Below are 17,577 nucleotides of genomic sequence, written 5' to 3' on the forward strand. Positions count from 1 at the left end.
ATACCCCCACCCCAAGACCCTGAAAATTAGGAGTAAAGTGCACCTACTACCCCCAGAGAGCACAGAAGTCGTGATAAGGGGATTCTGCAGGAAGAACACACACCAGCAGTGCAGTGACAATGGATTTCCGGACCTGAGTACCTGTAAGAGAAGGGGACCAAGTCCAATAGTCGCGACAGTGTTGAGAAGGGGCAGGATCCCAGGAAATGCCAGCTGAAGGTGCAAGGAAGCTGCCACCGGTTGGAGGAAGCTTGGAGTTCTGCAAGAAAGAAGAGGACTAGGAACTTCTCCTTTGGAAGACGGATGTCCCACGTCGCGTTGAAGCTTGCAGATGTGTTCCCATGCAGAAAGACTGCAAACAAGCCTTGCTAGCTACAAGGGTCGCGGTAGAGGTTTTTGGGTGCTGCTGTGGCCCAGGAGGGACCAGGATAACGCCACTTGGAGGAGGAGACAGAGGGGGCGCTCAGCAACTCAGAGAGCCCTCAGAGAAGCAGGCAGCACCCGCAGAAGTACCCCAACAGGCACTTAGAAGAAAAGTGAACAGGAGTCCACGCGAAGTCACAAAAGGGAGTCACACGATGCCGGAGGACAACTCAGAAGGTTGTGCACTGCAGGTCGGAGTGCTGGGGACCCAGGCTTGGCTGTGCACGAAGGAAATCCTGGAAGAGTGCACAGGAGCCGGAGCAGCTGCAAATCTCGCAGTACACAGCTTTGCAGTCTAGTGTGGGGAGGCAAGGACTTACCTCCACCAAACTTGGACTGAAGAGTCACTGGACTGTGGGAGTCACTTGGACAGAGTTGCTGTGTTCCAGGGACCACGCTCGTCAGGATTAGAGGGGACCCAGAGGACCAGTGTTGCAGTCTTTTGGTGCCTGCGTTAGCAGGGGAAGATTCCGTCGACCCATGGGAGATTTCTTCGGAGCTTCTGGTGCAGGGTGAAGGCAGGCTACCCCCAGAGCATGCACCACCTGGAAACAGTCGAGAAAGCCGGCAGGATTAGGCGCTACAATGTTGCTGGTAGTCGTCTTGCTACTTAGTTGCAGTTTTGCAGGCGTCCTGGAGCAGTCAGCGGTCGATCCTTTGGTAGAAGGTGAAGAGGGAGATGCAAAGGAACTCTGGTGAACTCTTGCATTCGTTATCTGAAGAATTCCCCAAAGCAGAGACCCTAAATAGCCAGAAAAGGAGGTTTGGCTACCAAGTTAGGAGGATTGGCTACCAAAAGAGGTAAGAGCCTATCAGAAGGAGCCTCTGACGTCACCTGCTGGCAATGGCCACTCAGAGTAGTCCAGTGTGCCCCCAACACCTATGTTTCCAAGATGCAAGAGGTCTTGGACACACTGGAGGAGCTCTGGGCAACTCCCCTGGGAGGTACTGGTCAGGGGAGTGGTCACTCCCCTTTCCTTTGTCCAGTTTCGTGCCAGAGCAGAGCTGGGGGATCCCTGAATCGGTGTAGACTGGCTTATGCAGAGATGGGCACCATCTGTGCCCATCAAAGCATTTCCAGAGGCTGGGGGAGGCTACTCCCCCCCAGCCCTTCACATCTATTTCCAAAGGGAGAGGGTGTAACACCCTCTCTGAGATGAAATCCTTTGTTCTGCCTTCCTGGGCCAGGGCTGCCTGGACCCCAGGAGGGCAGAAACCAGTCTGAGGGGTTGGCAGCAGCAGCGCCTGCAGTAGAGACCCCGGAAAGGCAGTTTGGCAGTACCCGGGTTCTGTGCTAGAGACCCGGGGGATCATGGAATTGTCAACCCAATACCAGAATGGTATTGGGGTGACAATTACATGATCTTAGACATGTTACATGGCCATGTTCGGAGTTACCATTGTGACGCTATACATAGGTAGTGACCTATGTATAGTGCACGCGTGTAATGGTGTCCCCGCACTCACAAAGTCCGCCCAGAGCGATGTGGGGGCACCTTGGCTAATGCCAGGGTGCCCACAGACTAAGTAACTTGGCACCCAACCTTCACTAGGTGAAGGTTAGACATATAGGTGACTTATAAGTTACTTATGTGCAGTGGTAAATGGCTGTGAAATAGCGTGGACGTTATTTCACTCAGGCTGCAGTGGCAGGCCAGTGTAAGAATTGTCAGAGCTCCCTATGGGTGGCAAAAGAAATGCTGCAGCCCATAGGGATCTCCTGGAACCCCAATACCCTGGGTACCACAGTACCATATACTATGGAATTATATGGGTGTAACAGTATGCCAATGTGAATTGGTAAATTTAGTCACTAGCCTGTTAGTGACAAATTTGGAAAGCAGAGAGAGCATAACCACTGAGGTTCTGGTTAGCAGAGCCTCAGTGAGACAGTTAGGCATCACACAGGGAACATATACAGGGCACATACTTATGAGCACTGGGGCCCTGCCTAGCAGGGTCCCAGTGACACAGACTAAAACAACATATATACAGTGAAATATGGAGGTAACATGCCAGGCAAGATGGTACTTTCCTACAGTTTTAAACTGCCAATTTGACTTGGCAAGTTTACGCACTTGTCAAGCCTAAACCTTCCCTTTTTATACATGTAAGGCACCCCCAAGGTGGGCCCTAAGTGGCCCTATGGGTAGGGTGCAGTGTATGTTAAAAGTGGGACATGTACTGATGTGTTTTACATGTCCTAACAGAAATACTGCCAAATTCGATTTTCACTGGTGCAAGGCCTATCCCTCTCATAGGTAAACATGGGGCTGACTTTAAATACTATTAAAGTGCAGATTCCTTTTAAGGGCAGATAGGAATATAGAGTTTTGGGTCTCTGGGCTCACAATTTAAAACTACATATTTTAGTCGGTTTTTGGATTGTGCTTTTGAAAATACCACTTTTAGAATGTAGGCATTTTCTTGCTTAAATCATTCTGTGTCTCTGCCTGTTTGTGGATTCCCTGTGTGGGTCAGTTTGACAATTGGGCTGGTTGCACCTCTCTCTAGACAGTGACACAAAGGGGGCTGGGGTGTAGCCTGAATATCCTGATGAGCCATCTGTGCTAGGAGGGGAGGGAGGAGTGGTCACTCACACCTGACAGGGCTGTGCCTGCCCTCCCACAATGCTGTCTCCAACCCCCTGGTGTGTGGCTGGCGCCTGGTCTGGACAAGAAAGGATCTTACAAACACTTGAGACTTTGCTTTGAAGTTTGCCAACTTCAAAGGCAGAAAGGGGTATAAGTATTGGGCCCAAAACCCCTGCAAATCAGATTACTTCAAGGATTCAAGAGGAACCTCTGCCTGGAGAAGAGCTGAAAAGGTGAGGAGAAGTGCTGCCCTGGACTAGGACTGTGCTGCGTTGGGCTATTGTGCAGTTGTTGCTTCTGCCTGTGCAAGAGGATAGAGACTGGACTTTGTTTTGCATTCCTGCTTGAGAGGTATTCCCAAGGGCTTGGAGTAGAGTTTGCCTCCTGTTTTGAAGCCTCGGGGACAGCAAAGGCTTTACCACCCAGTTCTGAGTCTGCCTGCTGTGGACTCTAGCTTGCCAGAGGAAGCCATACCAGTTCCTGGGCTCTTGGAAGTGAATTTCTGGAGAAAAACATGTCTAACGATGCTGGACGATACAGTGGGACTTCGTAAAGGACGCCGCTGACCGGAACTGTGACGCCGCCTGCCCCGAGGCCGTGGACCTCGCAGAAGTGAGATGACCCAAACGACCCTGTAGGCTTTGTGTCGCTGCAGCCGCTGATCCCGCCTGACTTTGCTGACTTCAGAGTGTTGAAAGTCCAACGTCCATGACATCCGTTGTCATTGCAGCGCCTGCGGCCCTGTGATGTCATCGCAACCTTGTGAGTTCGCCCCGCAGCATCGTGATTTCACCGGACTTCGTACCTGCTGGAACCGAGGGACCGAGTTTGCTTCACCTCCACCGCTCTACAGTAAGCAATGCCTCTGCTCTTCTGCCCCACAGCCCCAGAACCGACACTGCATTGGATCCAGTGACGCCTCGCTCCCGGACTCCGTGCCCCGGCCTATTTTCTACTTGTTTGCTATGGTTCTGTACCGGGGGTCAAACGACTCCGTAAATGGTGCCTTTGGCGTCCATTGTAGGAAACGACTGTCACAATGTTGCTTAATACCAATTTGCAGCATTTGTGCGTTTAAGTGCTAAATTCTTATTTTTAACTGTGTATTGTGAATTTTTTTATCGTATTTGGTTTTGTTTATTTAGTTAAAATAACTATTTTTCTAAACCTGTGATGTTTCTCTTTTTGTAGTGGTTCACTGTATTACTGTGTGTGTTGGTACAAATACTTTACACATTGCTTCTGAGTTAAGCCTGCCTGCTCGTGCCAAGCTACCAAGGGGATTAGCAGGGGTTAACTGAGTGTGATTCTCCTTTACCCTGACTACAGTGAGGGTTCTTGCTTGGACAGGGGGTAACTGGACTGCCAACTAAAGACCACGTTTCTAACATGTGTCATGTTCATCTTTGTACATGCCCTGTTTGCCAGATTAATCACTACATAAAAAACACAAATGATGCAAATGGTTGTGCCATGTTGTCTTGGTAAATTAGTGCAATAGAGTCCTTGATCCCTTCAAATGGAACCGCCCATCAGTTAAGCACCAACCTTATGTGTATCAGTAACATCCTTCATAGTTCCTTAATTAACACGTTGTTGGGTTAAATCATACATACTGTAGGAACTAAGAGTCACCACCCCATTCAGAAAGCAATGTTCCCATCTTTCCACTCTCTCTCTCCCCACCTTCCCCCAACTTACATGATATTAACTTGGAAGTCTTCATATAACATTCTTTTGTAATTTAGATGTCACTTATCAGAAGTGCGGGCTGAAGTCTCCGTTTGTGTAAGCATATGGTGGGTTTAGGTGAAAGCTTAGAGCCCAGGCCATATATGGAATTGGAATAGTGACAGCTGCTGTCAGCATGCAAGGGAATGCAATATGTAGTTGGACATGAGATGAACTAGCCCACAGTCCCTGCTGCAGTTCGGTGTGCCGGCTCGGTTGACTCAGTGCAACTGCTCTCAGTCACAGCAATCTTCTGACTTGAAGAAAAGAGGACTGAGCATGATACTGAGCACCTTGGACTTCTCAGGTTTGGTGGTGCTGGGTTCTTGGGAAGGCTCCAACCAGTCCTGGGGGCTGCAGACGCAGCGCCGAAACTCGTCGTGCGAGTGGTGTTGCGATCTACTCAGAAGCCAGCTTGTGAGCCACTGGAATCATCACCTCTCCTGGGTGGTTTGGTGCCATCCTCTTTGGGTTGAAGAGAGCCTGATGACCATGACAACTGCATACTCCATGCACCCAATCACAGCGAGAAGCCAGAGTAAAAATTGTGTAAATTGTAACAAGCAGGTCCTTGATGCGGTTTTCATAAAAACACAGTTACCTCTTCTTGACGCCCAGTTTACAATGCCCCCACTGGCAGTGCCCATATTCCCTCGGCCTGGAACGACTCTTGGTGGCCCACCGCCCACGGCCCCCCACCCACCCCAGCCAGCCACGCACGAAACCTAGGCTTCATCCTCGACTCCGCTCTCACCATGTCCAAACAGGTCAACGCTGTCTCCTCTTCCTGTTTCAACACCCTCCGCATGCTCCGCAGGATCTTCAAGTGGATTCCAACAGGAACTAGAAAGACGGTGACCCAAGCCCTCGTCAGTAGCAAACTCGACTACGGCAACGCACTCTACACAGGCATCCCAACGAAAGACATCAAACGACTCCAACGCATCCAGAACGCATCCGCCCGCCTGATCCTCGACGTACCCCGCCGGTGCCACATCTCCCCCCACCTGAAGAACCTCCACTGGCTCCCTGTGGACAAGAGGATCACCTTTAAACTCCTCACCCACGCACACAAGGCACTGCACAACACCGGACCCACCTACCTGAACTCCAGACTCAACTTCTACATTCCCTCACGATAACTACGCTCTGCCAACCATGCCCTCGCCATCGTCCCCCGAATCCAGCGCAAGACCTCTGGCGGCAGATCCTTCTCCTACCTTGCCGCCAAGACCTGGAACTCTCTCCCCCACCTCACTACGCCAGACCCAGGACCTCCTCACCTTCAGGAGACTCCTCAAGACATGGCTCTTCGAACGATAGCTGCACCCCCCGGATACATAGCGCGCTTTATAAATCTTATGATTGATTGATTGATGCTGCACTGAGAGCATAGCACCTGACCAATGCAGAGAAGCTATAAATGCAGGACAATTAATTTAAGTGCAGCCATGTGGGGAAACGCTCTAAAATGTGTTGAACTAACCCGCCACGTGTGGCACTCGGCAGGGCTTCCTGATATCCTGAAAAGAGTGTGGATTATACCTTTAGTTACAAACCCAAACTTAAGTTCAGCTTTTGCAGTCAAGCAATTACCACTGAAAGCCTTGAAACAGGTAACTATCATTAAGATTTAGGAGAAGTTAGTATCATGGCAATCTTCAATTATATGCAAACTAGGCCTAACCCCAGAGGTGTATGGAATCAGCCCCTACTGTGTTACAAACCTTCTGCAGCCTTTGAGGCTAGTGGGGCTCTGTGAAGTGGCCAAGGACTGACGTTTTCCTTTTCAGATAATCGCTGGTGGTGAGCCATTTGAACAGCCTAGAATCCAGCGGAGTCCAGTTACTTGTGGTGTCCCACAGTGGTTCTGCTGGTCACCAACGTGTTGAATGTTGAATGTTTATGTGTAGATCTTACACCAGCCATCTAGATCTAGTTTCATAAGCACCCTAAGTACATGTAGGCAGTTAGTTGTGAGATTGTCCAGCGATTTTATCTCCCACATCAACAGTTTCCACTACATGTATGCTGGTACTCAGGACTGGAACTGCTTAGACCGGATGATGGATGCAAACCCCAAGTTCATTCTTTGTGCGACACTTCACAACTGGAAGGAGTCAGGAATTTGTACCTGTTGATTCCCATAAAGTTTAGCAACACTGCCACGCTACCACCCTTGGTCAAGGCTTTGGGGTCTTTCCTGGATTCCACCCTTCCTATAACACATGAAGTGAGTGTAGAGGACCGCTGCCCTACCTATCACTTTTAGCTTGTTCCTATCATTGCTCTCAGTCTTGGCTGTTGTGGGAGCTCAGCTCGGCTATTCTAATACCAGCTGGGACTGGATCATCGGGTACAGTTGATTCAGAACTAAGGGCCAGATGTAGCAAGAAGGCAAATTGCGAGTTGCGAGTTCTTCTGACTCGCAAATTGCAACTCGCAATTTGCTATGCAGAACGGTGTCTCAGACACCGTCTGCGAGTCGCTATGGGGTCGCAAAGACCCACCTCATTAATATTAATGAGGTGGGTCGCAATTTGCGACCCCATAGTGATTCAGGGCACTCACGGGGATGGAGGCCTGCTGGGAACAGCAGACCTCCATGTCCGTGACCGCTTTTAAATAAAGCAGTTTTTTTTTTTTTCAAAGTGCAACCCGTTTTCCTTAAAGGAAAACGAGCTGCACTTTGAAAAATAAACCGAAACCTTTTGTTTCGGTATTTTTCAGGGCAGGTAGTGGTCCATTGGACCACTGCCTGCTCTGAAAAATTATTTTTTGGTCCAGACACAAAGGGACCCCCTTCCCGTTTGCGCCTGGGTTACCATCCACTTCAAGTGGATGGTAACTGCGAGTCCATTTAAATTGCATACCATTGCGACTCGCAAATAGGAAGGGAAAACCCCTTCCTATTTGCGACTCGGAAATGCATTTTGCGAGTCGGTTCCGACTCGCAAAATGCATTTCTACATACCAGATGAGCTTTAGCGACTCGCAAACGGCATTTTTCGCCGTTTGCAAGTCGCTAAACCTTTCCTACATCTGGCCCTAAGCACCCAGGACTCTTGTGGCACCCCCAGAAGATTGCAGATTGCTGCGGTCTTGAGTCCATTAAACTGGTTGCTAATGAAGCACATAGTTTCAATGTAGTTTGTGTTGTTTCCTACATTAGTACCATATGATTCCTAAGACAAAGTTGAGGGATGCAGGCCTATGGGACACTGCAGTTCTCCGATATGATTACTCATTCCCTAGAGTGGGGTTTGGAATAAGTGAGAGAAGCTTATTTTTCAGGAAGCAAAAGAACGAAATGACCTTCACTGCCAATCTGTCAGCTACAGGATTGTTATGAATTGAGGAAACGGGAGGAGATTCTTTTTTTAATTATCATTAACTAGCCTTTCTTTCTCTTTGTCTAGCATAGTGCCGGTAGGGTCTGTTTTATGGCTACACAAAACCTTATTGGATTTACTATTATAGTAACTAATGATCTGCCGGAGTGAACCCAATTAATCTACTTCCATTCTGGTACCCTCTCCTCATTGACGATCTGAGGTCTGCAGTGGCTGCAGGAGCCCTGCTGACCGCTTCACTTGGGTACCTCGGTGGCACCATTGTTAGCCCGTTGTTGGATACCTCGGTGGCACCATTGTTAGCCCGTTCACTGTACACTGAAAAGCTGTATTTGAAACAGGCCTTTAGTCTATCCATCACCTTCTCAGCCTTGAGAATGCGCCCCTTCGGCACGCAGAGCCGCAGATGAATAAATAAGAACATCCTTCCTCGCTGCATGCAGCACCCGTTTCCATTCCCACAAACAGTTTAAAAAGCAATCGGATTCCACAGAAGACGCTGCTTCCATTGACAAGTGGCGACCCTAGTGGACGGTCGGACACACAAACTGCCCTCGTGAATTATGTCCTCATTCCATGAACAGACTTCCTTCCACCCCCTACCTTGGAGGAGTTAGAAGATGCAATCTCAATGACTTCCAGAGATGCAGTAAAACCCGATATCATCGCATTCTGTGCGTTTCTCAGGAGAAATGTCCACATTCACAGATGGTCTACATCCCGCCCCGCAGAAACGGACGCGAGGAATGACCTTTCTTCAGGAGAACAGTATTTCCAGAGGAGATTGTCATCGCCAATGTGCACACGCACAATCCGCCGCTGAGCTCAGTCTTTTCCCACGGATGCTCAGTCTCAATCTTGCTATGCTTGCATCACATGGTGACCTTAGTTCCATGCACTTTCCCAAAAACCAGACGACCTGCTGCTCCAAGGCGGATGCAAGCATTTAAACGTCCTAAGCAACGTTACAAAATACACTTTTCCCATAATTGTTTTTCTGCTGCCATATAGGCACATACTACATCCTGTATCCCTCTAGACTCGTGATTGACGTGGACCACGCGATTGTATTAATGTACACATTTACATCCCTGCTCTTTTATATTGCACTTACGTCACGTATATTGAATGACATCACAGCGTTTTAAGTTGACATTGCACCATCATTACATGCAATGAACAGGTAATTAAAGGAGAGGAACTGTAAAATGTAAGCAAATATACACTTTTAGATGATCTGAAAAAAAGTGATTTCACCCAGGGTGAAAGGTTGTGCCCCGCTTGGAAAGCCAGAACTATAAACCAGTTGCTAGTTCAAGGGGAAAATGCCCTAGTCCGACCTCCGGTCTATGTGGTCACGGGATACAGGCGCCCACCTCCCTTTTCATGCCATCCTCCCACATAATCTCTGTGCTGTTTAAATGCCAGGGTTCAGCAGTAGTGTTATGCTTTTATTGTGCACGTCACTCCACAATATCTAAATGGATCACAGCCACCAAACACCTGCTGCCATGTCTGATAAACAACGTGCGCGCGGTGCTCAGGAGGGCCGCACGCACCGAGCGGATTATTAATGACACGCTGTAGTGTGTTTCACGTCTGCGCAGGGGTCATGGATGGCTTGAAACAACTCTTGGGATTTGTTCCTTTCCCCATTAATTTGTCCTCTTATTTTCGTTCCACATGGATTCCATCTGCAGATCTATTTCCTCATCTATGGATTTTCTGGTAGGCGCCATCTGCTCACTAATGGAGGTCCCCTTCTACGCTTTTTTTTATTTTTTAGGAAAATTACAAACACGTTTTGTACAAAATGTAAATTAGGCAAAAACTACAACGCTAAATAGCCAGCGTGTTGAACACCAGACATATTCAACATACAACAGAGTATGACAAAACAGACGCCGAAGCAAAGATCGCACAGCCCAATGCGAGAATGATGACTGAAAAACACAAGTGAGCTAAAATTCTATCTCTCAAGTAACAGCCAGCTATGGCAAACAAACCTATAGCTTACGACAGCCGACGGTTCGGCTCTTTCCTAAGTCAGAGCAGAAGGACCCCCAGGCCCAGCGCACTCTCCAGTTTACACTAGGTGCCTTCTCTACATTGTGAACGTCACTGATAGTATCGGCTCTGAGGGGTCTCCTTGCTCGTATGTACTGCGTTGGGGGCTACAAACTGGGATCTTGAGATCTGCCTCTCCCCATTCTATATAATCACACAAACACATACGCCTATTGCGCAGCGAAGCCGGAGGAATATGTTACAAAATCAGCTACACAGCCAACCTTAGGAGTTATCAGGCCAACCTGTAGCGCTCTACGCTGACCCACAGCTGTAGGCAGGAATTCCTTTGTGGCCCTCTCATCTTCCATTGTGCATTAAAAGGGATTGTACCGCCCTCGCTCCACGGGGACATATTTACATATCATCCCCATATGAAGACTCTGCTCAAAGATGCACATCTGAATTGAAATCACGGTCTGCAATAAATCCTGGATTATGGGGATTCACATTCTTGATTAAGGCTGCACAGCACAGAAACATGTTCTCTGATCAGATAATCTTCAAGGACAGGACTGAAAATATGCCTTTTCCATTAACCATTGTCCCACTGTAGGATATTGTAATATGCACTACATCTGTTAGTGGAAACGGATGAACCAAATTTGATCCCACCAGGTCTAATAAAACTACACAATGATGGAATGGAATAATATTTGTAAAGTGCACTAAACTCAAAAGTGTCAAAGCGCTAGTGCATGTGGGGAAACAACCAAGGAACCATATTCACGGAAGAGAAAAGAGCCATGTTTTAAGCTGCTTCTGGAACAAAGGGCAGGGTCCCAGGGCCACAATGTGCACAGGTAAATTTAGCCTTTGCCACCGAGAAGGAGCGGCCACCCCATTTGGCTTTACAGAATCTGGGGCCAGTCACCTTCTTGAGAGAAAATTTGAGCAGTCTTTTCGGGGTATACCTCTGAAAAACTGTTGTGAAAAGCACAGAACCTTGATAGTGGAGGGCCAGGTAGACCCCGCAAAGGAGCTTTATATATCACCCGCTTTATAACTGGCAATCAATGAAGGAAGCAAATGCCATCCCTCACTGACAGATGTTCAGGCACCTTCAGAATAAGGTGGGCTGCCACATTCTGAATGACCTGAAGTGTGTTCAGCGACAACTTATGAACAAACTGGACTGGTAGTGACCTCGCAGGCATGCAATAAAACATCTGACTTGACCCTGTCTACAGATCTCTCCACCAACTGGAGCATATATCTGATCCTCTTGCATGTCGCCTACGTAACACACATAGCTCACAAGTCATCAATGCACACATGCACCATCAGCTCCCGCACTACTAACGCAACACAACGGTAGGAACCAGGGCAGCCTCTTCACACACGTTTCTCCTCAACAAGCAGCTTCTACCAAGTTAAGCCCCACTTTTCCAATAATATAACTCCACCACCCATCACAACATCCAAGCGTCTCATTCCACACACAGATCCCAACAACCTACACCTCTCATTGACACGTGAGTAGCTAAAGTACGTAACTAAAGTGCCCAAGATCAATGTGTTGTTGTCAACATCACATTTACATTTTTCGCCCCTATTGTCTTGCCTTCTCTCGAACACAAGCATTCCCACTCATATTGTGCTTGCATGCACCAAAACCCATCATAATCCACCCAGAACCTGCTTTAGGCCTCGCAAGGGACAAAGAGAGTGCCAAAGCAATTGTCAGGCAATACAACACTAGTCCCTGCAAATACCAATACCTGCGTTATAACACTGCACACAACGACTGCAGCCCTCAACACTAGTACTCAGGAAGCATTACATAGCACAAGCAACACCATAAACTCGTAACCGCCCATAAGATCATGCCATCCACTGCATCCAAGATGAATCAAATGTATCTGACAGGTCCTCAAGTGAAGCACTCCGGATGTGGTCACCAGGGTGGACACATTTATACTTGTGAATCCAAATAATCCTATTTTGATTACTTTGCTGGAGCGCACTACATTATAACCAACATCCTGGACTTTAAAGAAAGAGGACAAACATGCCACCTATGGTTAAGAAAAAAAACAGACATGGAGGACACATTACCTTCCAGTCACGCGCGGTGGTCCAGGTGACTCAGTGAATGGGAAGGACTCGTCTAAGAATGTTCTGTGAGGAAAAAAAACACAACATTGGGCCTTATTCATGCCTCTGAAAAACCAACACAGCCACGTCACTAATTATGCATTAGTTAAGTATTAGATCACTGAGCCAATGCACACACCAAGAAGATCCATATGTGATGGGAGGATGTGTATGTGTACCGTGCAGTTTAACAAAACTATATTACACACCGTATAAGGCTGCACATATTATACACATGTTCTAAAATGTGCAATAAGTATGTTTAAACTTTTACAGTGCTTTCAAAACTTATTGTTTCAATTAAAATGACGATTTCAAGATTCTATCAATTAAAGCCTGTACTGAGTCCCACCCTTCAGACTCAATTAACCAACTACACACATTAACATTTTATCAGGCAGCAGGCACCTTCTAGAAAAGGCTTGTTTCTTCAGCCAACACTCCAATTCCTCACTTCACAGCAGAGGAGACGATTCTTCTCCCCTCTCAACCCTCGTGAACGCAACCATTCAGGAACTGTTTTTTTTTTTTTTTTTAAATTAAGAGCATCCGAACTGCTTTGATTAAATGAAAAAGCTTGAGGATGTTGTTCCCTATTCCCCTGGCCACTTCCACATTTACGAAGGATGCTGACCAGTAGTGGGACTCCCCTGGATAACTAACGTCACTCACCAACATACAAGACACAGAAAATGAGGTACTGAGGGGTCATTGAAAATAACCTTTGCAATCAATCAACTGGGTAGTATCTATATAGCACAGCTTGTGACACGCAAGGGTTTCCTGGCGCTTTGCTGTGGGTTTCATCGAAGCGCCAGGTCTTTAGCCCCTTTCTGGAGTCTGTCAGCGAAGGTGAGATGCGGAGGTGGAAGTTGTTCCAAGGTTTGGCGGGAAGATGGGAGAAGGAGCGTCCTCCGGTGCGGCAGTAGCGTACGTGGGGCATCTGTGTGAGGGCAAGGTGTGTGGAGCTATGGTTCCTCAAGAGGTGGTGGAAGTGTAGCCAGTGGTTCAGGTAGGCAGGTCCCTGGTGGTAGAGGGCTCAGTAGGCGCCATTGGTACATATCAGTTATGTAATTGCGTTGTTTTCAGATATGCAGTGCTAATAATTCCTTCACTGAGGTCAGTCGGGCATCTCCGAACAACCGGGATATAATCTAAATGTCTTGATTTCTGTAGGGGAAGATGACAAAAAAACGGAACTGTCCCATCAAATCCACAGGTTCCAGTCAACTAACAGGACCCCGAGAACCACTGTTAGCACAGCCAGGGCAAGAGACCTGCCAGGCGGCCAACTAGCCTGTGTCATTAAGGCATCTGGAAGTCTAACAATGGCCACCTCCAGGTCCTGAAAAAGTGTTGTGGGGATAGATAATGGGACAAATCATCGCCTTGCAACAAATAATTCATGGTTACAGCAAAGGAGCAATATTCGTTATTTACATTGCTTAGAAATGTCAAAATTATGATATTTAGAGCGATGTAAGGCATTTAATATACTGTGTCAAGTCAACAACAACAAAAAAATGACGAGGGATTATTTTATGGTGTTTCATCATAAGGTGCTTAATGCAGACCTGAGGCCACCTCTAGAGCGCTGGGGAAGCATAAGAAGCAGAACGGAAGGACCAGGTAAGAGGGAAGTAGGAACTAGTAAGAAACGGAATGAGGGAGAAGCTTTGTGAAAAGAACACTTTACTCTTAGCCGCTCATGGCGCAATGGCCAGCACAGCAGAAGTGCATTATGGGTAGCCAGATTTAGGTATCTGAGGCTGGACAATGAGGTAGGAAGAGAAGAGGCATTGTGGGGCTGGACAGGCAGGGAGAGGGGCCAGGCGGCAAAGAACCAGGGAGTGGCAGAGGTCATGAACCAGAAGCGGGAGGGTCTAGGTGGCAATTTCTGTGAGGAAAAGAGGGGGCAGACAGAATAAGAAACCTGCTAGTGTGAGTAAGAGGGGAAGAAAGAGCGAGGCTGCAAGTAAAGTAGAGTGTGAGTGAGAGAGTGTGTGTGAGAGAGTAAGAGAGTTTGTGTGTGTGTGTGAGAGAGAGAGAGAGACTCGCTCCTTCTTTCTGTCGCTCCGTCTGTTAGTGAGAGCCATAATTCTAAGTTCTCTAACCAGTGAGAGTGTAAAGAAGCTGAAGTTTAACTTTGCCTCTTTGCAGATGATCTTTAGAGTTTTCAGAGAAGAGACAACCAGGAGAGAGGTAAACAGATTACACACTTTACATGTATTTACTTATTACCGGTTTTGTACAGTATGGACAAGACCCAACCTGTGATAAAGTATTTCTCATTGGAACAATTTCATACAGGAAAAGAAAGATAATGTATATACTTATGTAAAGAAAAGTAATTAATACAATATATATGTTAACACGGTGCAGTAAAATCCATTATATAAATATATATAAATAGTCACATAAAGAAAGAAGCTTTAAGACTGGACTTGAAGTTATAAACGCAGCCTAGTTGCGCCAATGGCCAAAATTCTGCTTTCGGCGCACATGAGTTCTGCCGAGCAGTATAGTGTTATAATTAACATTTTAATGGTAAAAAATGAGAAAATGCGCTTGGAAATACTGTCACTTGAACTGAAAGTAAATCAGGAAAGCGACCAAACCAGTGAGCGAGTAAGCTAATACTGCTCCTTACCTAGCAACCACTAAGAAGCTTCCTCTGGCTTCGGAAGAGCATGAGTTTAAGGGGAGATCTGTGGTCCCTGGTTACCCAGAGCTCCTAGGTCGCGCGCAAATAAATGCCCAACTTGAGGCGCATTCCTCTCCATATAAAGGATCGGCGTTTCTTTCTAGCAAAGCCTAGACTGTCAGCAGATCACAAATCTGCACTGGTATTCGGCCTCAAAGGCTTTTCTTAGCAGGATGTACTGGAATGTAAAAGCACCGTATTAATGCTTATTAAACTGAATCTTCTCATCCTAGACACCAAAAGGACCTGAATGCACTGCGTTTCTGATCGTTCCATATTTCAATTAGTAACAGCTTGAAAGTGTCAAATGTATTTTGTTTTTTGACACACACACTCTCCCTCTCTCTGTTTTATACAGCACAAACTCGACCTAAGTGTATTGGGTGACCCCATTTACTTTACATAAAGTCGCATTCATACTTCTTACTTGTGTCCTTCAGCTCAGTTCACTGTACACGTCATCTTAATATTGATGTGCACAGTCTACAATGTGCGAGAGACATCTAATTCTTAAGCAACTTACTTCAGTTACAGATAGCGCTAATCATTTACTTGGCTATGGTTTTACACTGCATTTTTTAGCTAAAAATATATGTAGAAATAAAACAATGTTAGCACTGCTTATATGCGAAAAAACACACCTCCACTTCCGTGCCTCCAGAGGAATGGACGTTCTTGGAGCATGAAGTACTTACCTGCAAGGGGACTCAGCACTAGTCCCATGGAATTCACTATGGGACCAGTAACTGAGTTAAACCAGCCAAACCTCCTACAGAAAACCCAGGGGAAAATGCGGGATTACCAGATGATCAGGTCTCGTATTCCAGATTCCCTAGTAAATTATAATTTCTCAGTGGAACCAAAGGGTCCACTTGTGATCCCCAGTTAAGTCTGCTTGTTACCCTGCTATTGGTAACTCCATGGGGCTACCAATACCAGTATACTTGGCCAATGTGGCCAATAGTACTTAGCGGTTCCCCCATCACCGCAATAACTGTTGAGAGTCCTCTCTAACTTAAATCGACAGAAGTGGTCAGCAGTGCTTTTAAACTACACACATTTACTGAGCAGTGAGATCACAAACCACACACAAAACATAACCTCAGAAATCAAATGTGGTCCGACCAATAACCTAGAAGTTGTGTTTTAATTCATCATAATTTTTCTCCATTTTGGAACAAATATTTGGAACTCTGCTCCTTCTCTCTTACCCATACTTCAAGACCACAGTTCTATTACTAAATGCTCCTAGTGGTCAAGCTTAGCTGTTAAACTCCCAAAATAATAATAAGACAAGCTTCCTCACTACAACACTATCACTGTGAAAGATGTATTAGTTGACGAATGTTTTCCGTAGCATCCAATTGGCTGAGACAACTTCAAGATTTCAGGTGCTAACAAGTTATTTTTGCATCATTCTATACACAGCTACGTCAGGCAAGGATAACATGGAGTAACAATCTATTAAGAACTAAGTATATGCCTTCTGGTATCACATCCCTTAGCAGGGGATGGGTGGGGAGTTAAAGGTGGGGAAACTGGGTGGGCCGCAACAAAGATGAACAAAAGTATACAGATCAGAGAAGGCACAACACCAATCACTCTAGAGATGAGAGATTACAAAGTTTTCTTAACTAACATGTAGAGGCAACATAAAAAGCCAACAACTAATCACCACATTCTCTGTCTGAAGGTAGGAAGCTGAGTGTAAATGACGTAGCATCAACAGCTAGTGGACACTGAGACTAGTGAGATCAGAAAGTATGTCAAATGGTGATCATATCCAACGGTCGTGGCCCGGGCGCATCCATAAGCAAGCATCAATGCAATAACAGTAGCAGATGTATGTGCAGGACAATTTAGTCCTAGCCTTTGCTAGCACAGGTGTCTTTAATAAGTTGTATTGGGTGTTTATGTATTTTGAATATTGGGTTTATGTAGAAAATGAAATAACGCAGAAAAATAATACACGCATTTGGAAATGTGACCTCGAAGAATGGCCGCCAATGTTCACGAAATGCACTAATTAATGATGAATACTTATTAAATATCTGTACTAGATTAATGCAGTAATATGTCATATTAAGGGTTATGAAGTATGCTTTAGCTTTATTGTAGGCCTTAACTTAGCAGGCTTTGGCCTATTTCGCCAGGCCTCATGCAGAAGCTGTATTTCTTAGCGTTTAATAAAAACGCTGACCGAGTGAATTAAACTGTGAAATGTCCATTGTCTTGATAAATGTGCTTAACAGAAGCTTTTTGTGAGAACCGACTGCTAGGAGATGATGTTCCTGCTACTGTAACATTTTATGTGTAATGTGCGTGAGACTGACTTTCCCAGGACAAGAACAATGAAGATACTGAAGATGCAGCAATATTGTTACCTGACAAGCCAGATGATAACACTGTAAGGCGGACCAATCTACTGCATGTGACTAGTTAAATATTAGAATTCATAGATTTGGTATAGAAATATTATTGGGTAAAGTATGAACATATGATTACCTGACTAATATAGAATTAGGGGATAGTTTAGGTGACTTTGATATAACAATGCGACAGAGGGAAAAGACCTTCAGACTTGAGATCTAGAGAGACATTCAGATTT

At 46.2% G+C, this 17,577-nt stretch overlaps 1 protein-coding gene across 1 annotated transcript in view; it reads right to left on the reverse strand.

Annotated features, from left to right (window-relative positions):
* PAG1 (phosphoprotein membrane anchor with glycosphingolipid microdomains 1) overlaps positions 1–17,577 on the reverse strand; it is a 483,338-nt gene that overhangs the window by 262,998 nt on the left and 202,763 nt on the right. Inside the window, exon 3 of the mRNA XM_069220408.1 lies at positions 12,227–12,289. The gene's annotated coding sequence lies outside the window, so the exon portion shown is untranslated. The remainder of the gene's footprint in view (positions 1–12,226; positions 12,290–17,577) is intronic.

The sequence above is a fragment of the Pleurodeles waltl genome, chromosome 2_2 (genome assembly GCF_031143425.1).
Source record: "Pleurodeles waltl isolate 20211129_DDA chromosome 2_2, aPleWal1.hap1.20221129, whole genome shotgun sequence".
NCBI classification, from domain to species: domain Eukaryota; kingdom Metazoa; phylum Chordata; class Amphibia; order Caudata; family Salamandridae; genus Pleurodeles; species Pleurodeles waltl.